At 36.1% G+C, this 14,946-nt stretch overlaps 1 protein-coding gene across 1 annotated transcript in view; it reads left to right on the top strand.

Annotated features, from left to right (window-relative positions):
- Positions 1-14,946, top strand: part of ROBO1 (roundabout guidance receptor 1) — a 323,397-nt gene that overhangs the window by 182,200 nt on the left and 126,251 nt on the right. The window lies entirely within an intron of this gene.

Here is a 14,946-nt window from a genome sequence, read left to right as displayed (position 1 = left end):
TGAAAGTTCAAGAAAGGCTCTGAGTAATTGCCAGTTGTTATGAGGTACTGACTGGAAGATACCAGTCAACTTCTTTCAAGCACACAAAAAGGCACTTTATTTAGAAAAGAGAATTTCTCTTTTTGTTGCAGATTCTCATATGGAAATGAACATTGTGACTTCAAAGATTTTAATTTGGTGTTTGGTATTTTCTTGTTTCCTGATGAGAGAAGGCCTGTATCATCTTTGTTAGCCCTTTTGCTCCCTGTTACTTTTGCATTCCGGCCAAAATCATACACTAAACATACAAACAAAACATACACTAAAAGAAACACTACAATATGAGCTTAATGCTTCTTTGTCCTTTTTTGGCCTCCTGATTGGGCAAATAATGTGTAAATATTGGTAACAGGCATGTGACTCCTCTTACCCCGTAAAAATGGAATGGACATGCAGGAGGAAAGGCATGGTGCTGCTGACGGAAGTGTTGGATGAGCCATGGTGTGGTGGCTGAAGGAAGTGGAAGGAGGAAGGACTGCGACTGTTAAAATGGATATGAATGAGGAGGTGTAGAGGGGATATCTTCATGATATTTTTCTTAGTTTCTGCTATACGTACATTATGTCTACAGCTGGTTGCAAGTAATGCAACCCGATAGAAGTGTATTTACAGAGGGAAGCAGTTGGCCTGAGAAATGGTGTCTACTATGGGGGATTGGGGCAGGGTGTGTTACTTTGTGCTCCGTTTTGGTCTGTGGCCTGAGCATCCATTGGAACCTGGTGTTCACTTTCTGGTCTCATTCCATCTGCACCCACCCCCAGATAAATAAATAAGTAAAGTCAAGCTTAAAAAAAACAGTTTTTGCACACCAAACCTAGTTCAAGAGAGGTCTCAAAGCAAGGTTAGTGGAGAAGATTCGGAGATCGCCTTCACACTTTCCAAACTCAAGTACTGATTCAAACACATCCGTAGAGGAACTTCTGTTTTGCTTTTGAATTTGATTTGTGCTGTTTAGAAGCAAACTGAAGAATGCAAGAGAATCTGGAGTTAAGTTTCCATTGTTTTTATTATACCTTATATATATTTCATAGAGATATGCAGACTGGAAACCTAGCAAATTAACTGCAGTTCTGAGGTGCCTGATACAGCTCCTGTGCACTAACTAACTAGATGGGATAGGAGTTCTTATTGATTGGAGACTGCTGAGGGCGATGTTGCTGTTCACTAATGTCACTGATAGTAATGAGCAGCAGTAAATAACCTCCACGGTGCCATTCACCAGTAAGTTCTGAAGTGTCTAACAATGCAAGGAAGCAGCACCAAACCAGCTGGAGGCTTTTTTTTTTTTTTTTTTTTAAACTAGAACATCCTGTAATGTAATGTAATGTATTCTTTCAGTATAACAGAAAAACAAGTATAAAGATTTTGGCAATCTAAATAGTGTTTGTTTTTTTTTTTTGATGCATGTAGGGTTTGTTGTTGTTGTTGTTTTTTGTTTTTTTCCTCCCTCAGTTGTTTCTGAGTGAATTGCTAGAAGATACCAATAGCTTTTATCTTGAAAGCTTTTTCTCTTCACTGGTTTCAGCATCCTGTTTACCAAAATTAGTCCCAATGTATTTGCTTTTTAAAAAGGTCCTTAAAAATGTATGAATTCTATTTTTATGCATCTATTGATAATACAGAGTATCGATGCTTCTCAAGCTTAGCATGCATATTGTACTTTTTGTGCTTAGACATACAAAAAAGAACCAGTCCACTCTACTGACTTGAAAATTTAATTGCATTGAGAGTTCACCAGTCACACCATATCACATTTGCATTTCCTCTTTTTTGTTGTTTTTTTTTTCTGTAAAAATTTGTAAGGGAAACTTAAATGGAGTCTTGTGGTTTACCCGAAAATTATCCCATAGAGGCTGCTTTGGACTGGTAGGAAATGAATTAACAAAGTTGATAGGTCTTTGTAGAGTGTATCATGGCACCCCATGGTTCAGGTTTGTAATGGCAGGGGCCATCAAGTGTAAGCACTTCTGCTAATTGTACCTCACCTCATCTGAGATCAAGAATTTTGAATTTTGTCAAGTTTCATCATTAGGAGTTAGAAATGGACAAAACAGGGAAAAAAAATAATGATTAGTAACAAAAAAATACATTAGTGTTTCTTTACCACGGTTTGTTTCCTGAGACATTTTTTAAGGAGTTGCAATGTATTGCATTTTCTCACTGCATTTAAAACAAAGGTGAGATTAAGGTTTCCACCTAGTGCACTCACTGCCTTGATTGTTCTAGGCTTTCATAGCCATTTCCATCGCATCATTATGTTTTGTCTTGAATGCATTTATATGTTCCTATTTCGAACAGACTAAGCAAGTGTCACAATCATCCACTTTACTTCTACATGTCGGCAAGTGCAGATGCATTGTGTCGCAGGCTGTGAAGTCCACACCAGCCCATTGTGCCTTGCAGCATTACGAAGCTGGATAGCAATGCATGTCAGTTTCCCTTTAGTAGCTGTTATTAAAGATGTTATCTTCAGCCACAACACTGAAGTTACGCAACTTAATGTTCTATGTCTATTAAAATATTAATGAAAACACAGAGATGAAAACAAGGAACGTGACCCAATATAAAAGGAAGTGTTTAATCAAAATTAAAATCTTCAGTAATGAAATCTGGCTGTCTTTATGTGTGTTTGTGTTCGTGCTGAGCATCACCCTCTGTTTCCTTTTGTTAATTCAAAATCAGACTTCTGGCTGTTTTACCACATGGGGTGATCCAAAACTTCATGCACTCATTCCTGCCAGCAATAAGGCATACTCTGCGTACAGGCAATATTTCTCTGATTTTTGCTCAGTAGCATTTATTGCACATTAAATGCTAACATATTGATCAATTGGCATGTTGCCTTTGACTGTCTCATAGGGACTGAAGCCAGAATAAGAGTCCAAATGCAGAAGTACTTTCCTGCATGATTTTATTGTCTTTTGCCATTTACTATAGTATATAAATCTCCAAGAGCTGCAGTTCAGAGTTCCAGCTTAGGAGATTTGGTAATGTCCATCTGTTTACAAAACCATTTTCCGTTGTTGTAAACTTGGCTATTGTAAAGCTCTAGGTAGAATTTTACAGTATTTGGAGCCTTCAGATCTTTGCTTAAATGAAGAACTATTGTTTTAAGTCATCTAGAGATTTTTCAGATTTTGAACAATAAAAATTTTGAGTGTATGCTGTTAAGCCATGTTTCTTTATAATGAGAAAACAGTATTATTCATATCTTAGAATATGTCTGAAATAGAATAAACATTTTTCTATCTATCTCAAAGCAGTTAATTGAATTAGATGAAGACCATATTTCTCTGTGACTTCTGTGTAAGGCTGTCTGCCATTTTTCCCTGAGGTGTTTTCCTGGAATATTTTCTAAAACCAGTAAAATTAAGAAAATAGAAATTTGAAAAATATATGATATTGGGTATAAATGTCACTCTGAAAAAGTTTACCAGCTCTTACTGTGGCTATCTGTTGTCAGTTTAAATGTTTTAGAAGGTATATCAAGATAACATTGCCACAAGAATGACATTCATGCATTTGGACATACAGAGTGATGTATAATGAATGAAAAATCTACTCTCTAACTAAGGATATATTCCGTTGTGCATCAGTCCAGAGAGGTGAGAAGAGGTGGGAGCTCTGTTTAATGGTTCCATTCAACAGAATAAAATTGTACACTAACAATGTAACAGTTCAGCAATTTTTTGAGGTTTTGCGGTAATTTGGTGACAACAAATCCTGCATACTGTTCTTACCTCCATTGTTGTTCAGAATTAGCCACTCAACCATACGAAGGTTTGAATATTAAAATTTGAATGCTAGGCAGGACATGGCTAAAATTGTTGCCCTGTGGCAGGACCTTAGCATGACAGTATGTATCATTGTGCATATGCAGATTTAGGGCTGTGCATGCTGCATAAACATGGTTATCCTGGCTTGTGAATCTTTATTTCTTATAAAAACATCTCCTCTGGTAAGTTTTTGGCTTCTTCAGAGTGTAAGGATGATTATATGCAATGGTATAAGCATATGACATGTAGGTCATTCCTGTGATACAGAAACAGTGCTGCTGTCGTTCCATTGGCAAGTCTGCAGAATAGTTGTATCTCCCCTTTCAACAGTGCAACTGAAGACAAATAGGTTCCTTCAGGTTTTGCTTGGTGAGGGATTTTCCAGCTTAGAAACCATGGGAAGAGTCAATTTTTCACATCTCAAACCAACGTAGCTGTGACAGCAACAGCTTTTCAATGAATTGCAATCCGACTCAATTGGCCAGTGCCATATATCAGAACTTTAAGCTCTCATTGAAAACTGGCTGTTTGCTTCCGTCCTTGCTACCGCTATTTCCTAGTTTATTTTTCTCCCTGGTATCCTAAGTGACAGGACACTGGCACTTCTGGGTTGATTCAAACCATCTTTCTTGCAATGTTAAATCATTCTACTTTTGGAATAAGGTTTGATAAATAGTAAAGAAGGAAGCTGGCCTTTTGGTGACATGTCTTCTCACCTTTTCTCTCTTATCTTTTGGTCCTTATGTTTCTTGTTATTTCAGTTATGTCTCTATGCTTGAATTTGCAGGACCAAAGCAAGGTCTCACTACAGCCTTTTAATCTGATTCTTCTTTTCCATTGTAATCTGTTTTGGGGGAAAGCTGGCGCAGCTATAACAGTTCATTTCAAACTGGACGTTGGGACCTTGAACTGGAATGTGCAGAAAGAAAGCTTTATTTACAGAACACACCCAAATCCTTGGATTTAAAAATGTAATTCTTTCTTTGCCTAGGGAAATCTAATCTGTGATCTCCCAAAGACACAGTTCTTATGTGAACTGTCTGGAACACATTGGTTTTATGTCCATGAGTTTGGAAATCTGCTGTGCTAGTCATGGTAAAAATACTGTCTGTAATGAACGTGATTCAAATAACTGAAAAACTTTACAATGAAATGTACAATAAAATAATAATAAATAAAATAACTGTAATTATTTAGGACAAAAGAAGAGGAATTATCTCTGCAATCTGTGCAAATGAATCTGGTCTTCCGAAATGTAAATTCTGAATTAAAGATAGTAAGTGCCTTCTCCTAGATCATAAGATGCAGAAGATCTTGAGAGGGACCATATTTTATATGCAGTCAATTAAGTTAATAATTAGGTCCATTTTCCTTATCTATTTTCAATTTTCAGTCAGCCTGACGGGTATTCTCAAAGCCACATGCCTGAGGCACACAGATACTTCAGGGCTTAATTAGGATTCCCAAGTGTTACAGTGTGTTCTCCTGTGCTGTCAGTTACCCTTCTCACAGGAGTTAAAGGTACTGTTTATATGACTTCTCAGATTTGGCCATTTAATTGATTCCCAATTCATCATCTAGTTCATTTACTCTTTCACATACGGAAATAGTGGTACAGGGTGACATCTATCTTGCCCAATAAGATTCCTGGCAATACTTAAAGTCCAAGTCTTCAACTAGTGAAATAAACAGACTGATTGAGGGGTTTCTATAATTATTTTTTTTTTAATAATCATTTGTAACTTTCAGCCAGTGGGTGTTCCAGAAGTCTTCTTTGGAACATGCTTCTTTAAGCATGCATTTCTTTCATAGAATCATAGAATATCCCAAGTTGGAAGGGACCCATAAGGATCATCAAGTCCAACTCCCGGCACCACACAGGTTTGCCCAAAAGTTTAGACCATGTGACTAAGTGCACAGTCCAATCGCTTCTTAAATTCAGACAAGCTTGGTGCAGTGACTACTTCCCTGGGGAGCCTGTTCCAGTGTGCGACCACCCTCTCGGTGAAGAACCTCTTCCTGATGTCCAGCCTAAACTTCCCCTGCCTCAGCTTAACACCATTCCCGTGGGTCCTGTCACTGGTGATAATGGAGAATAGGTCACCTGCCTCTCCACTCCCCCTTGCGAGGAAGTTGTAGACCGGGATGAGGTCCCCCTCAGCCTCCTCTTCTCCAGGCTGAACAGGCCAAGTGACCTCAGCCACTCCTCATATGTCTTCCCCTCTAGGCCTTTTACCATCTTCGTCTATTAACAATGGTAAGTTTCTTAATGACTGAGTGGAGAAAAAAAAAAAAAGAAAGACATTTATTTGGTTTAACATCTCTATCTGCATTTGGTATGTTTATTACCAAATGCCTCAACATTTAATTATTTTTGCAGTGTAGCATATTGCTTCATTCACTGCTGTATTTGTCATCAGCAACTTTTAAAAGATGTGATCTGGTAGATACAGCACTCTGTGATTTCTTTCTGCATTAATAGATTAGAAGCATGCAGGTGTTTTATCTGCTAATGTATCTTGCTGAATGTAGTAGGGAATGACATTTTTTCTGGAGAAGGTAACTGTTAACCTTCAGTAGATATTAAGATACCAATTTGGAGGTTCTGTAAAAAAAAAAAAAAAAAAGTTACACTTTGGAGAGCATGCATTTTAAAACACCTTAAAGGTTACTGTAATTGAGACAGTACATTTTGTTAACATTTTGAAAGTGTGATCTAATTTCAAGTCAGGAGAGGCAGTTGTTCTTTCATACATGTAAGGCCTATATTTGACTCTGTTTCAGCTTGCTTTGGACTGGGTCTTGGTTCTGTTAATTAGTGCTAAAACAATGCTGTGTTTCTTGGTTGTGTTGGCCACCTGTGCTCTTATACTGGTATCATCAGCTAGGCAGTACTAATAAAGGTAATACTAAAGTCACTAACTTTTTTTAAAGTGTGCTTTCAGCAACTTAATACTACTCCCTGATACCTTTAATCTGTTAATATTGTTATAGCAGAATGTGGTAGCAGATTCAGTAAAATAAATATTTGGTTTGCATGTTCAATGAAAAATAGGCAGTTTCACATTGTCTGAAACTCTGTTTTACTATAGTGGGCAGTAGGAATGAAAGTTTCCTCAACTTTTCTTCTCAATTATTGAAAGCATTTCGCATGTACCATTCACTCTTTAATTTATTCATTAATTTATTTTCATTTATTCATATTAATAATACTGTTCTTTAGTACTCATATTTCTTCCAAATAAAATTTGAATTACTGGTAGTTCTCATTATGAGATTTAGATTGTACAAAATGATCTAGCTCATAGGTACAAGACTGTGTTTCCTGTTTTACTGAGAGCTGAAATAAAACTTTTTTGGTATTTTAAAAGAAAACAGCTCAGTTTTAAACATAAACACGAAATATTTAAATTATAGTGATTTTGGATATCTCCATTTTGAATTGCTTCTGAATCTCTTTAAAGGATTTTTTTTTTTAATTTTGACTTTTTTTTTTTTTAACAAAGCAGCCATTCTTTTGAAACTTTTTTGTATTTAATGTGTTTTAAATTTGATGTTAAAAAAATTAGCAATTACTTAAAAATCTGGCTTAAATTTGCAAATCCTATAATTCTGCTGTACACCAAAGAGGCTCACTGTGGTTTGATTGTGTTACAGGTCAAAACAGGAGGGCTTCTGTGTTCGGTACAATTGACCTCAGGTTTGGGGAGAGCAGCCAATTTTGATTATTTTGATTTAATAAAGTATTAACAAACTTTTATTAGTGCAAGTACTTTAGTACCTTAGTTCACGTGTTAATACTATTTGATATATCAGCTGTTGTTTTATACAATAATTCTTTGTAGCTGTGTTTCCAAAGTGAGCAGCAGTACAAGACCTAGTACCATTCTCTTCCCTGCCACCTGAACAGAAAAATAGCGAATAAATAAACTTTAATAATACAATATATGAAAAATACACCATTCAGTATTCAAAATCTACTGATATTCAATAAAATAACAGGCATACAGAAAGACAGATGTCTACTGAAGTCTTAAAAATATTGTAATTTAAAGCTTAAAAATAGAACATTTGAAAATATGAAAAAAAGAGAATGCGCATAATAATAAATGGCAGATCTAGAATTTGTTCAACATTGCTAGAAGGTCTTTTAAAATATGTACTTGCATTCATTAACCCTACAACTCCTTCCATGTTGACATCGTGGAGTAAGTGTTTATGAACCAGCTGTTGGACCTATTTAAATTTGATCTCAATGGTAGTAGAGTAGAAAAAAAAAAATAGTAGGTTTTTGCTTTGTTTGTGGGTGCGTGTGTGGTTGTTTCCTTTAACTTTGCTGCTTAGAGCTTGAAAAAGAGATCTTGAAATACAAGTAGATGCTGTGTTATCTCCATGAGAAAGATTTAGGACAAGGGTATCAACACTGATGGGTACAAATACATTTGAATACTAAGAAAAAAAAAAAAAAGAAAAAAAACCACTGGATTTTAAAGTTATTTTGTTTGTTCAGGCTTTGAGGGAGCAAGGTTTGCTAAAGGACAGAGTTGAAAGCAGAGCAGGACAACCCTGTATGAATAGAGTACTTTGACTCTGTTGTCATAGATATATAGCTGAAGATTCAAAATCGATCAGTGCTGTCATAATGTTAAGTGACGATCATCACTTATGATCAGTCTCTTTAGTGTGAGCAGTCTCTTGTATCTGGAAACCTATTCAGTGCGAATTCTTCAACTGTCACCAGGGAAGTCCTGAGTTGTGGGAAGGGCTGGCTGCCTGGGAGAGTGAGACTGTCAGGTGCCATACCTCGGTAGTTTGGAAGTTCAGAGGAGACTTAAGGAAGATGAGAGATCTAGATACTGACCTGATTGCTATCTGCTTGCCGTCAGAAGGCTCTTTAGTCCAAGTGACAAAGGTGTAACAAGATCCAATGGCTGAGGTCAAAATGCTTCAAGGTAGGAATCAGATGGGAACGGAAAATGATGAAAGCAACCAGCCGGGTTGCTAAAGGAAATGACTCCAACCTGTCAGAGGCTCTTTAAAAGCATAGACACCTTTTGAAACATTCAATACCATATTGCTGGACTCAGTCACTGCAAAAAATTATTGTCTGTTTATGTGAGTGATCTTGTTAGATGATCATAATAGTCATTTCTGACTATTTATAGCCAGGCTCCTTCTGTTCTGTTTTAATGACTGTGCAACAATCTCTTTCTTTTTTTTTTTTTTTTTTTTCCCCTTCCCCCAGGGAACCAGTTTTTGCTATGACTTTACATAACTGCATGGAAACTTCTAGGGCATCGTCTTCAAAAAAGAATATTTCTAACCTTTAAATGATCAAGTGTTTGTCAGACCAGATAACATTCTTAAAGAGTTTAATAGGGTATAAAATACATTTTGGTAGCACATATGTTGTCTTAAATCTGAGCATGTGCAGTTTTTATTGTTTTTGAACTTAATTAGGTGCCATAACACTTTAATATATGTGTGCCACTAATAATACAAATAATATTCTGTCATTGGTATAAATTTCATGCCAGCAAAGTCTTTTAAAAAGGTACTATAGTTCAGGCTAATGCCGTTAGGCACCTGCTTTAAGCACTGTTCCAACTGACAAAAGTGTCTTACAATATATTTGAATGCCAAAAATGCCGTCTGCTTTGTCTCAGCAAGTTAGAATTCCATAGGTAGCAGGGAAAAGGGATCATTGCTGCTCTGAAATTACAGGAACTGTTCTGGTTTTGAACAATAGCTCAATCCTGACTAAAAAAAATAATAACTAGCTTCTCTTTGATTACTGGTTCATGGGATTAGAACAAATATTTAACTTAGTGAATCCAATAAATTTTCCTAACTTTACAGCATTTTACCGAAAGTGTTCATTTATGTTGTTCACCTCATTTTATTAGTCAGATTAATTATTAGACAGAAACTTTCTTTGCAATATGTTGTTTTGTCGGGGCAAAAAGGGACACATTGAAATACTTGTTATAGACTTGCAGGAATTAAAATAATAGAATTGTATGTATTTAAAAATAAATAAATAAATGAGATCTATTACATGCTTGCTTGTTGGTTTGTTTGTTTTTTAAGTGAAATTAGCCGGAAGGCAGAGCAGTGGGCTATTGGGGCTGCATTGCTCGGTGTTAGCATGTAGTTTGTTGTTAGCACATTTTTGTTTGTTGTGAGGAAACTTGCTCATTATTTGAGGTCTAGTTGTTTTCTAAACAATGCAAGGAATTATCACCTCTCTTTATCTCACTTTCGTTTTCTTTTTCCCCATTTTTGAGACACAAAGGAAACGTTTAGACGATCTTCAGGCTGAGAAAGGGGTAGTTGCTGGGGTCTCTTCTATTCTATTGGTGAGATGCATTGGCTCGCCCATCCCTGCTCACTTGTCCAGCAACCAGCCTTGCATGGTTTGGCAGTGACAATGCAGGAGAGCTAGCAGGAAGCACATCTGGGCAATCTCATGTAGAAGAATTAGAATAGATTGAGATTCCCTTAATCTGATCATGAAGCTGTGCCCCAAACACCTTCATTTCCCTCTCTTCCTCTCTTTATCAGGCAATCCTGGCTGTAATGACCCGGTTGATTAGGAATGCTTAATACATTTGGGTGCGTTGCTTTGAATAGATCTGGTATATGAAGTGTCTAGCCAGTCTGACTAGAATAGACCTATAATAAAAATTTTCAAATTTTCTTATCTCAGGTTCTTAAATGATACCACCCTTAAGGCACGATATCTGTAATATACAATGGGAATGAGTACATTCCTTACAAATGCATTATTTCCATTTATTAACTAGAGCATTCTGGTTGGTTTATTTTCTTGTGTTTCGTTGTGTTTTTCTTTGTTGTCTTTGAACTAGATCACAGTTATTTAATGATAAAAAATTAACAATAGTCTTTCTTAAACACCTGCAGTGTGTACATTGAAAAAAATTGCCTACCTGGCAATTACCTTCAGACATGTCATATGGGTTACTCTGAGCAGATCAAGTCACGGTTACATTCTAGATACAGGGGCATGCTTCTGACTGGTCCATTGCAAGACAAAAGAGTGCACATTCCCATGGTGTTTAGGGAAACCAACCAATACACACCGTTTCTTCTTGTGTTGCCCATGGGTGCCTGATGACCAACATATCAAGTAACTACCACTAGGTGTATAACAACCATTTGGGGGTCGACAGCATGGTTTGGGACTGTTGTGTTGCTGGTTGTGTAGGTATTAGCTAGTAGTAGTGTAAATGTCATGTGGCTGTATGTAAGTTTAAAAAAAAATAAAAAAATCTATGCTCCTATTTCATTGCCTGGACGCTGTTTCCATTCCTAATTATGAAACCTTTGAACGATTTTTTATATCATTGAAGCTTGAAATAGAGTTGTCATTTCACCCAGTAGTGACTGGCTACTCTTTTTCACAGTAGCCAGCATAAAAATATTAGGAAAAAAAACACTGGGTGCTGCATTTTGACAAGCACTGTTTATGGTTTACACAAAAAACAGTGTCTCTACTTATGTTGATTGTCAATAAAAACTTATCCTCAAGTGATTGCTATTTCCTTTCTGCTCTGGGAAGGATTCTCTGGGGTGAGTGTAATTGCTTTATTGATTGAACAGTGCAAGGTTTTAAATAGCTGTAGGAGTCGTTGACTTTTAGGTGGAGTTACCAAAGTTTCTCTTCAGCCCGATTAATTCAGCAAGCACAGCAAAAAAGTGCTTTCTGCCCAAGCGTGGGAATTGAGAGTTCACACAGCAACATCACCAAGTTGTTTAGCTGTGCAAGGCGCATTGTCTTGTCTTAGCTGTGCAACAGCAATAACTATGATCATGATTTTCTGTATTTTGGAGAAAATTGAGTAAAATATTAGAAAACCTTAACCACAGTGTGTCAGAAATCGAGATTTTTATATATGAAGATTACATATTAAATATGAAGAAAAAAAAACCTCTCAATTTATCTGTTTTCATTCCAACTGCATATACGTAGAGAGAAAAAAAATTAAAAAAGCGTGGTGAAATTTGACCCTTTGGTGACTGAAAGCACATACTGTACTGGATTACCAAGCATAGTTCAAATATATCTTCAAGAGGAAATGTAATCTCAATTTACAGTGAGCTTGTAACATAAGAGAATATAAGAGAAACTTTTTCTTTTTTTCCCCAAAACTGTCAGGGCCTGAGACAAAACCAAAACCAAACCAAAAAAAAAAAAAAAAGTAAATATCTACTTTACAGCTGCACAAGCAATTAAATAACAACTATCTGTGGAGTAATCTCTAATAGATTACATTTTCTTAGCATTTCTTTATGTAAATTTAGAGCCCAAAATATCATAGTTAAGTGGAAAAAAACATAATTCAATGGATCTATGGCATAAACCTTAGATATCCTCCTAAGGCATTCTGTTATGCATTGGTTAATTTCTGAAAGATCTTGGTTTACAAACAAGGTACTACGCTTGTAAAGCTGATCTAAGACTAGCAAGTGTAGAAATTACTGAAGCAATTTATTTTTATTATGCAAGTATTGGACTTCTTTGTTGCTTGAAAGGTGCTAAAAGCTATCTGAGGTGCTAGCTATCTGATAGGCTTTCGTCTTAGATTTCAGGTTTTTCAGACTTGAAAAGCTCTATGGTGTGTTAAGATCATGTCCCTTCACTTTCTTTCTTTTTTTTTCTTTTTTTTTTTTTTTTTTGTAATTTAAAGGCACTTATATATCTGTTAGATTTATCCAAGTGTTAAGATCTTCAGCAATAATAAGAGGCTTCTTACTCTTCGTCAAACCACCTCTTTTGTTGCTTTGTAATAGAACTGAGAGAAGTAATCTCTCCTGCACTTCCATGTGTTGTTGGCACTGGGAACTGGATATACACTTTTTTAAAGTAACTTGGTTCAACTTAAGTTTCTATTACTTTATGTTCTTTAGTTTGTGAATGTGAAAAAAAAAAGGAAGTAATAATATGACCAGTGGATCCAAGCCAGGAAAAGTCTCCATTAAAGTAAACTTAAAAAAATCTTCAGTAGTGTCAGCCCAGTCTACTTTTGCCACACAATTTACTGTATCTGGGTAGCTTGAGGGCTAGCTGCCTATAAACACAACAAGTTGCATCTGGTTATTAATGCGATATTCAGTATAAGCTGAATATGTATGTAAAAGATATTCAGTGTGCGTGAGTAGAATTTTAGTGCTTCCAGAACCAAAATAATTTGATGTTTCCAAATCTGTTACATTAATATTTACGGGAATGTAGTAAGAAAACTCTAAGAGGAATGCAGGTTAAACTTAACACAGTTCTGTTGAAAGCAGAAGGGAAGCTAAAGGATAGATCTTTTGACATACTTTTCTGAAAAACTAAAAATGACATAGTTCTCATTTCTGAAAACATATTTCATCTAGGTGTAACCTGGATTATTTTGTTGTTTTTGTTGTTGAAAATGTCATCAGTTTTCCCTAGTCCATAGAAGGAAAATATCCGTGTTATTTGCTTTTTATAGAGAGCTACGGAACATGCTTTTTCATTTTTTTGCACACCAAACATTATAGGTTTATTTGTTGTTTTGTTTTGGGTGTTTTGTTTTTCTGTTTGTTTGAAATGAAGTTTCTAGACTAGATCTGTTTGAGACAAGGTAACATTCGTTCAACAGTGTGGAGGTCCCTTCCAACCTGAATAATTCAATAATTTCTTCATTAAATCCTAACACTCTCTTGTACTAGTTTACATTGTTAAATTGTTAGAGCTTTTTTATCCCTGACTGCCCTTTTGCAGCGCATCCATGTCTCCCGATTCCAAGGCATTCAGAAAGTTTAATTTAATATTTTAATTGAAGCATTTGAAACATGAGTGCTTCAGTATGGAAGGGGATTAGTAACTTCAGATGATGTCTGATAGCATCTGCAACATACTTCAGTCCTCATGGTATACAAACATTCTTTGGTGCTTCCAGAAATTATATCCTGTATGTAGTAAAGAGGTATAATAGTCTGTATTTATCGCTTTTGGTTCCCGTCTACACTTGATTGATATAGATCAATCTTGAAATTTTCCCGCTTTAGGGTTTGTAGTGATGAATCAAGGTATACCTTTGATGAATCAAGCTAAGCCTGTCATTGTAGCCACTGAATTGTAGGGTGTCAGAATGTAAGGTAAACCTATTTGGGGAAAAAAAATAGAAAACAGTCATACTCATTATTGACAGCATTATTTGCCAATAATCCCCCCAAACAGTCAAAGAACTATAAGTCCTTTGTGCTCCCCCACTTCATTTTAGATTATACAGCATTGCAGAAGGAAGGTATGAGAAAGGTATTTCCCCTGTCCCGTGTTAGATGACCCATTTACCCTCAGAACATTTTAAAAGGTCTGAACAGCATGAGAGACCTATCAGAGAGGAACAGTTTGGTGACAGTGCCAATCTGTAGCACACCAACATTTCTTAACATCTAACAAGTCATACTTAGCTTTCAAACATCATTAACAACCAAACCACTCTTTAGTAATGTGTGCCACTATGTCTGCAGTCCATGGCTCAAGGAACGTATTTTTTTTACTATGGATTCTTGGCACTATTCAGTGTCAAAACAAGATTGTTACGAGCAGCAAGAGTGACTGATAGCTTTGTCAAAATCCTAAGGGTCCTTTGGTTGTAGTGTACTTCTCTGGTACAATATCCTTTGTTCAATGTGGATGGAGTAACCACAGTGGAGAGGTCTATAATGTTATATTTATTATCATTTGAGTTATTTATTTTTAGATTAAACCCAATGCCACTTGCTTGGCAAGACTTAGGAATGCCATTATTCTGTTAAACTGAGTCCTGATGTAGTGGTCTGCTGAGCACAGTATGATGTCTCCCCTCCTCTAAAAAGAAAAAATATTCACACAGATATTGATAAAATTCATAGCAGGTTAGCAGATAGAGATGGAGTTTCCTAGGCCTAGGTTTGGCCAAATGATGGTAAAGAATAAATTCTGATAATGAAGACCAAAAAAAAAAAAAAAAGTTTCCTTCTGTGAAAAGTTATTAAATAAAATTGACTTCTTCCAAATGAAGGATGTGGTCCTGTATCAGAATAAGTGATGACTCCCAGGGATCAGGAAAAAAAAATAAAAATCCCCTGAAAACAA

This window comes from Cygnus atratus, chromosome 1 (genome assembly GCF_013377495.2).
Source record: "Cygnus atratus isolate AKBS03 ecotype Queensland, Australia chromosome 1, CAtr_DNAZoo_HiC_assembly, whole genome shotgun sequence".
Lineage (NCBI taxonomy): Eukaryota > Metazoa > Chordata > Aves > Anseriformes > Anatidae > Cygnus > Cygnus atratus.
The sequence above is the reverse complement of the archived record's forward strand: the minus strand, read 5'-3'. Positions and strand labels throughout refer to the sequence as shown.